Source organism: Pipistrellus kuhlii, unplaced genomic scaffold, assembly GCF_014108245.1.
Source record: "Pipistrellus kuhlii isolate mPipKuh1 unplaced genomic scaffold, mPipKuh1.p scaffold_m20_p_1, whole genome shotgun sequence".
Classification (NCBI taxonomy): Eukaryota; Metazoa; Chordata; class Mammalia; order Chiroptera; family Vespertilionidae; genus Pipistrellus; species Pipistrellus kuhlii.
The window spans coordinates 25,888,700-25,896,671 of NW_023425404.1; the positions used below are offsets into that span (position 1 = coordinate 25,888,700).

Sequence of the window (7,972 nt, forward strand, 5' to 3'; positions counted from 1 at the left end):
AGGCAATAGAAATGTGAATATAAAACCTTTCCATTAATGAATGGGAAAAGTTAAATGTCCCTGTGAAAGGGCCTTAAGCACTTAGTCTCATTAAGAAAAATGTATGCCCTGGCTGGTTTGCTCATTGGATAGAGCCTAGGTCTGTGGACTGAAAGGTCCCAGGTTCGATTCTAGTCAAGGGCACATGTCTGGGTTGCAGACTCAAACCACAGTAGGGAGCATGCAGGAAGCAGCCAACCAATGATTCTGTCATCATTGATGTTTCTCTCTCTCCCTTTCTCTTCCTTTCTGAAAGAAATTAAAAAAATATGTTATTTTTTTAAAAGAAAAATTCACAAGGAAAGGTGGTGGAGGGTGGGTGAATGGGTAAAAAGAGATCAACCAAAGAACTTGTATGCACCTGAGCATAACCCAAGGTGGTGAAGACCTAGGGCAGAGGGAACTAGAAGAGATCAAAGGGGAGGGAAGCATATGTAATACTTTCAACAACAAAGATTTTTTAAGTAAAATTTAAAAAAAATCACAGTAGTAAGGAGATACCTGATTGGCGGTGTTGCTCTTATATCATTCAGGGGCAAAGCAGACGTACAGTTCATCCTAGCTTGATGCCTGTGTTGGTGCCAGAGCTGTTTCATGCCTGAGGCACATAAAAAAAAATGTCACGGTAGCCTAAAGCGTTAAGTGGAGATGTATATAATACATAACTACAGTACAGTATCATGGAAACTGGAATATTTTAAGACTTTAGGAGTAAAATGAGTGTCTTTAAATCATTGCGATACAGTTGTAATAACCTAGTTATTATTTAACAGAAAATAGTATAGGCATGCCATTTACACAGCTTTGCCAAAAAGTTGTATTTAACATTCTCCGCTAATTGAAGGGGAAGGGACTAGACACAGGTAGCTCATACACATGCCCAGTAAAGAGGGAGTGACATGGAAGGCTAATAGCCTGTCAATCACACCTGGAAACAAGTCATTGGCCGGCATGGGCACTGCCACTGCAAAGTCAGGGTTACCTAAATATTTAAACTTCCAAACCAAGGAAGTCAGGCCCTTTTCTCTCTCAGGTGCAGGCCCTCTGGGGGCTCCTGCTGCAGGCGGGATCTGCCCGAAAGGTGCACGGACTTGAGTCTGGCCTGAATGTTGAACCACACCTGAACAGAAATTGGATGCTGGCCTGTTTCTGACTCTGAACACCCAATTGCTCCTCTTCCAGGATTGGCATAGGGGGCTTTAGGACCCAAGAAATGTAACTTTTCACGAATACAACCTTCTTCCATAGCCCGTCTTCCCGTGTGAATTTCAGAAAATTCATTTTCTGAAGATATCACAAGAGCCTCATTCCCACTTATGTCCTGGCATCAATTGTGATTAGATTTTTATTTTATTAGAAGAGTCTGGTTCTAACAGACTCTTTAAATGCCTCAATTTTACCAAGACTCTGTAATGTTTGTTTTTGCAATGTTCTATAGGATTGTTTATTATTATTTCAACATTTTCTGCATGTTGGATCAAGGGGTTATAAAATACGTTCTTCCATCCCTCTTCCCCTCCCCCCATCACCCCCCTCACACTTTACCCACTCCCCTCCCCCCAAGAAGCTCACAGTCTCTTGGGTATACAGAAGAGTACATAAAAAGTTATGCTGTTCAAATATTTTTAAATGATATGTGTGCCCTAATAGAGGTCTGCATAAAATGGCCTGAAAGAGGGCAGTTAGGAGGATGACACATGGACATGTCACTCAAGCCAAGATGTAAGGCTCTGTAGGAATTAGCCAGAATAAGGTGCCATTGCTCCTTCTTGATCTTTCAGTGGTAAGAACGGTCCTTCAGTTTGCCCTGCGGGAAGATAAGGAGTCAGCCTTCTTTCACCCCTTCCATATGCACTGTCCCTCCCATTCTGCCATCCCCACTGAGAGAACCACATCATCATTTGGTTAGATCAAGTTCTTTATTTACATTACAATGTAAATGCTATTCATATTTGAACCATTAGGCATATCATGATAACTTTTCCTTATTAAATATAATTTCTTATTAAATATAATTTTCCTTTTATCTACTGGGTTTCAAGTCACAGATTCTCTAAGTCTCTAAATGTCCACTCCAAATTTTTGATATATCAACTTTTGTATTGATTTATCTTCTTCATCTGTCCTAGAGCCTTATGGCCAGTGCCAAGGCCCTTCATGCTGGTGCCATCAGCCTGGATTGCAGCAGGTCAGGGGCTGGGTTTCTCTTCACTCTCCTGTCAAGAATGGCTTTCTCTCCCATGGATTCACTATCCTGTTTTCTTGTCTCTTAATTTAAAAAAAAAAAAAAATGTTTCATTGATTTCAGAGAGAGGAAGGGAGAGAAAGAGAGAGGGATAGAAACATCAATGATGACAAAGAATTATGGATCAGCTGCCTCTTGTACGCACCTCCTGAGGATTGAGCTTGCAACCCAGGCATGTGCCCTGATCTGGAATGGAACTGTAGACTGTCTGGTTCATGGGTCAATGCTCAACCACTGAGTGACACTGGCCAGGTCTTTCCTCTTAATTTATTCCCTCATGCTAGGTATCTCCTGATGCCCCTAGAAAGTACAATTGTTGAAACCTCTCATGTTTGGAGATGGGATTTGAGAGGGAAAGTTAGGTTAGTTAGGGAACCCGAGGACACTCTGTGGTCAGAGGGATGTATTCATTATCTTGATTGTAGAGATGGTTTCATATTTGTATACATACGGCAAAACTCATCAAATTGTGTGCAATTAAGTTGCAAGAAAATAAAAAGAGGAACAAAGATATGCATATAAAACTCAAAAGTTTATTAACTTATATTAGCAAATCTGAGGGTAAGCAGGTACTCATATACAATACTGGTGGGAATACAAATTGTACAGCCTGTATAAAAAGGAATTTGACAATATCTAGCCAAACAACAAATGCGCTTAACCTTTGGCCCAGCAATCAATCCCACATTTAAGAATCTGTACCAAACATACATTGGCAGAAATACAAAATGATTCCGTGCTATATACTTTGTTGAAGCACTATTTGTAATAACAAAAGATTGGAATCGATCTAAGTATCCATCAGCAGAACACTGATAAATGAAGGTACAGCCACAAAGTGAAGCACTACTCAGTTGAGAGGAAATAAGGACGGTCCCAATATACTGCTATGGAGTGATCTTCGGGATGTATTGTTACATGATGATATCAAGTTATGATATCATCATAACTTATACTTTTTGTTCCTGAGAATGCTCTATATCTTGATCTGAGTGGTATCCACATGGGGTGTATAAATATGTAAAACTTCATTGAGTTACACATTACCATAGGTATGTTAAATCTCAATTTAAATTAGAAAAAAATAACATAAATAGGAGCAGATTAAATAAAGAGTGGGAGAAGAGGAAATGGAAAGAGTGGGACTTGGCCATGAACAGGCAGCACTGGTTAGAACAGACTGTAATGCCATGGGAGAGTTTTTCTCTCCCTCCTTTCTGCCTGCCTTTGTTCCTTCCTTGATATAATGGGAAAGATTTAAGCATATGTAAAAGCTGATGGTTGATGAGAAAGACCAGTTGAAAAGTAAGGTTGACTCCATGTAAGAAAAACAAAGAACAGTCTATAGTGCAAGGTCCTTAGAAAGTTGAGATTGCCCTTAGCAGAGAGACACCATCTAACGGAAGGAAAAGAGGCTAGCATGGGAGCAGCTACAGGAGAGTTGTAGGACTGGGAGCCCCAGGCACATGGATGCTCTGTAAGGGAGCGGACTGAGTAGGGCTTGCAGTGGGAGTGCAGAGAGCTGGTTGTAGAATCCAAGAAGAAGAAAGGGTTTGAAATAATATCGTTGGGAGTGGGAGCGTCAGAAATGAGCTGGACAGGAAATGTCAGGTATGAAGGAGTGTCAGGTATGAAGGGTCTATTTGAAGTTCATGAGCACATGCCTTTCTCCAGAAGGGCTCAGAGGAAGCAGAAGGTTGGATCCATCCAGAGTTGGATTTTGCCAGCTAGGTACAACTAAGACATAAGGGGGTTTGTATAATTGGCCAAGCATGTTATTAAAATGACAAATCATTCAGTCTGAGGTGGATAAATGAGGAAGAAAAAAAAAAAGCAGAGGGCTGATTGATGAGAAGTAAACAGAAGGCTGAAAGGATGGGCGTTCAGGTGAGGTTGGAAAGTGATTGCGAGAGCTGGGGGTGGGGGTGGGACTGAGCAAAAAGAGTGTCAGCATTTCCCAAAGTGTGCTCTGAAGAATATTACCAGAAAAATGGCTCGTGCGCTAATAATGCATCATTAAGATTCTGAGATATCTTGTGTCACAGAGGCCTGTGCTGTGTTTAGCAGAGCACTCTCTGAACCCTGGAATTACTAAGCCTTTTCAGTGGAACATCTATAAACATTCTTCTAAACTAGCGTTCTTCCAAAATCTTTTAGCAACTCTGCTTTGTCACATGCTGAAACTCTTACATTAACAGAATGAAGCGAATAATTATCACAGCATGTGATCATTATTTTTATATCTGCTTTAATGTATTTCAATATGAAAAGGTTATTTTTCTATCATATTAAAAGCATATATAAGAGTAGAACATATGTTTAAAGGTTAAATTAGGGGGTATGGCTCATGAAGTTAATACTGTTAGGCTTACCTCATTCTGCTGTAAAGGTGAATAAAAGACAACACTATTGTGTTGGATAGAGTCCAGATTTAACCACTAAGATTATTATCTTCATCTGCATTAATAAACCTCGTTTGAACAGTAAGAAGCCTCTCTTAAAACCAATTACATCTCAGCTGCAGAAAGACTTTGAATATAATAAAGGTCCTATGTTAATCACATCAAATATGTATTTCTATTCTCTAACTGTATAACAGGATTTCTACTATATATAGTAAAAAGGATAAAAAATAGCCATTACAACATATAAGTAGAAAAAGTCTCCATTTTCTTTCACTTCATTTCTGAGACATTTAAAAACAATAAAAAAGTAGGTATCTGATGTAAACTGAATTAATGTTTTTGCTGCCAATGTCTAAAGGAGGATTATACTTGTCCACCTCCTTGACATTAGTCTTGGGCCAGTGGCCAGCAAACTCATTAGTCAACAGAGCCAAATATCAACAGTATGATTGAAATTTCTTTGAGAGCCAAATTTTTTAAACTTAAACTTCTTTTAACACTACTTCTTTAAAATAGACTCACCCAGGCTGTGGTATTTTGTGGAAGAGCCACAATCAAGGGGCCAAAGAGCCGCATGTGGCTTGCAAGCCACAGTTTGCTGACCTCAGATCTCGGACAATGAAATGTGAGTAGAAGAGACATGAGTTACAAGCAGAAGCTCTAATAGACACTGCATGGTTCACCATGACCTGTCTCCTTGTTCTACAGGCTGCTCCATCAGCCTGACTCCCTGGGTAAAGGGGACACAGAGCAGAGCTTCAGCTGATCCTTAAAGGATGCATAGAATGAGCAAGAAATGCCAACAGGAGGGGGTCATTTGTTACCACAGCTTAACCCAGTTTGTGCTGACTAATGCAGAAATTATATCCTGTGCCCTCTCTTCAAGTCTCCCAAACTGGCAACTGTTAACAAACAGAAATAGAAGTAAGCACCAGAGGCATAATACTCCCTCCAGAGAATGTCTAGATCAGTGGTGGCCAATTAGCTTAATCTATCATGTCAAATCTATCAGACTCAGCAACAACTTGAATCAACTCTGTAGAGAAGGGTTCTGAAGCCATGGCCTTGCCCGGAAGGAAAGAGTAGTATATTTATGTGCATGTCTTCCGGAAAGGTGATGTCATAAGTTGTCTATCCCTGGTCTAAAAGGCACAACCTATGCTCACTATCATTTCTGTTATTTTTCTCATTGGTGCAGGAGGCATTTTTTTTTTAATCCCCCTAGAAATAAACAGAAGCTAGTTCCCTAAAATATTTAGGGAATAAATAATTTCATTTTATTTCATTTATTTTCTAAAATATATTTTATTGATTTCAGAGAGGAAAGGAGTAAGAGAGAGAAATATTAAAATCAGTGATGAGAGAGAATTATTGATCAGCTGCCTTCTGCAAACCCCCTATTGGGGATCAAGACCCACAATCCCGGCATGTGCCCTTGACCAGAATCAAACCCATGACCCTTCAGTCCGAAGGCCAACACTCTATCCACTGAGCCAAACTGGAAAGGCAATAATTTCATTTTATTTGCTGATAAAAGGAGAAAACAAATTGTTCCTATCAGCAATCACAGAATTCTTCCTCAGGCAGAGACTGCCTTTGTTAGGAATATCTTAAAAGGATGTTTTAGTTATTAGAATGGCTCTCTTGGCCAAGTCTGGATGGTTTGTGGAGAAAGGGAAATAGCTAAATGTTTTGCGTTGGAAATGTGCAGTAATCGTTGGAGTTATCACTGAAGGAACTGGGAGGAGTTAGGGAGAGGTAAGGCAGAGTTGCAGGAGGCTCAACAGCATGGCTGGAGGCTGGAGAGAAGACAGCCCCAGGAAGTTCTCTGGGGATGGAATGGCTGAGGGACTTTGAAATGAGATGCTTAAATATTCGTTGCAAGTGCTTTGGTTTTTTTTATTAAAATATATTTTATTGATTTTTTACAGAGAGGAAGGGAAAGAAATAAAGAGTCAGAAACATCGACAAGAGAGAGTCATCCATCAGCCGCCTCCTGCATACCCCCTACCGGGGATGTGCCCGCAACCAAGGTACATCCCTTGACCGGAATCGAACTCAGGACCCTTCAGTCTGCAGGCTGACGCTCTGTACACTGAGCCAAACTGGTTTCGGCTCGTTGCAAGTGTTTTGACCTCCCTAACACTAACACACATATCCACTTGTTATGGGCAACCCTCTCCCCAAATACATATGTTGATGTCCCAATACCTCCTCTCCCCATACTTCAGAATGTGGCCTTATTTGGAAAAAAGGACTGTTGCAGTTGTAATTAAGACAAGGTCATACTGGAGAAGGATGGACCCAGAGATATGAAACAGTTTTCTTATAAAAAGAGGAAATTTGGATACACACACACACACACACACACACACACAGAGGGAGAGAGGGAGAGACAGAGGGAGAGAGATAGAGACAGAGAGAGACAGAGAAAGAGAACGCCGTGTAAAAAGAGTGAAGCTCTGCTGCCACAAGCCAAGGAACTAGCAGAAGCCAGGAGAAAGGCCTGGAACTGGTCCTGTCTTGGTGCCTTCCAAGGAACCACAGCCCCACCAACACCTTGATCTCAGACTTCTAGCTTCTAGAACTGTGGGAAAATAATCTTCTGTTCTTCAAGCCACTCTGTGCTGCCCCAGTCTTCAGGAAAGTGCATTCATCAATGCACACAGCTGTGAATGGGTGAATGGTGGCACAGGGCATGCAGGAAGTGGAACACCAAGTGGAGACCAAGAAAGCAGTGGAAGCAGAAACTGTGGCAGAGGGAATACAGGCTCCTTCCGTTCATGCCGGCAGGAATTCTCAGAGCCATTGGGAAAGTAACTGGCCTACTTATGAGGGACAGAGATTTGAGGCACTTTTTACAAAATCACAAAGGGCCAGGTGAGCTCAGCAAGCTTCGCAAGTTAGAAACACCTAGTGGCTGACATCTGGCCCACACGACTAATGTTGTCAAGTGGGTGTCTCTGGTTCACACTGTCAGTGAGCAGTATGTAAGTTATGAGCAATTAAAGGGGAATGGCTCACTGCACCATCCCTGAAAAGAGCAGTCCCCCCCACAGCCCAGGCTGCTCTGTCCTTGGCCTAGTACTCATTATCCCCTGCACTGCGATAATGAGTTTGCTGCTTTGTGGGCTTTAGAGATGAGCTTGGTTTAATGCCTGCTGATTCATAAGACACAGGGGCCCTGGCCTGCCTGTGATGTGATGTGTGCATTTGAGTTGGGAACAATTTCTACTTCATACTCTCCAGCGAAATGAGGTTGGGTTGCTAAAGAAGGCCAGCT

The 7,972-nt window shown here is 41.4% G+C and overlaps 1 non-coding gene across 1 annotated transcript; it reads left to right on the forward strand.

The window, feature by feature from the left end:
• The first annotated feature begins 518 nt into the window (after positions 1-518).
• On the forward strand, positions 519-650 carry LOC118710698. The gene has a single exon (XR_004985487.1). It is a non-coding gene; the product is annotated as a small nucleolar RNA SNORA48 (small nucleolar RNA).
• The last annotated feature ends 7,322 nt before the right edge of the window (positions 651-7,972 follow it).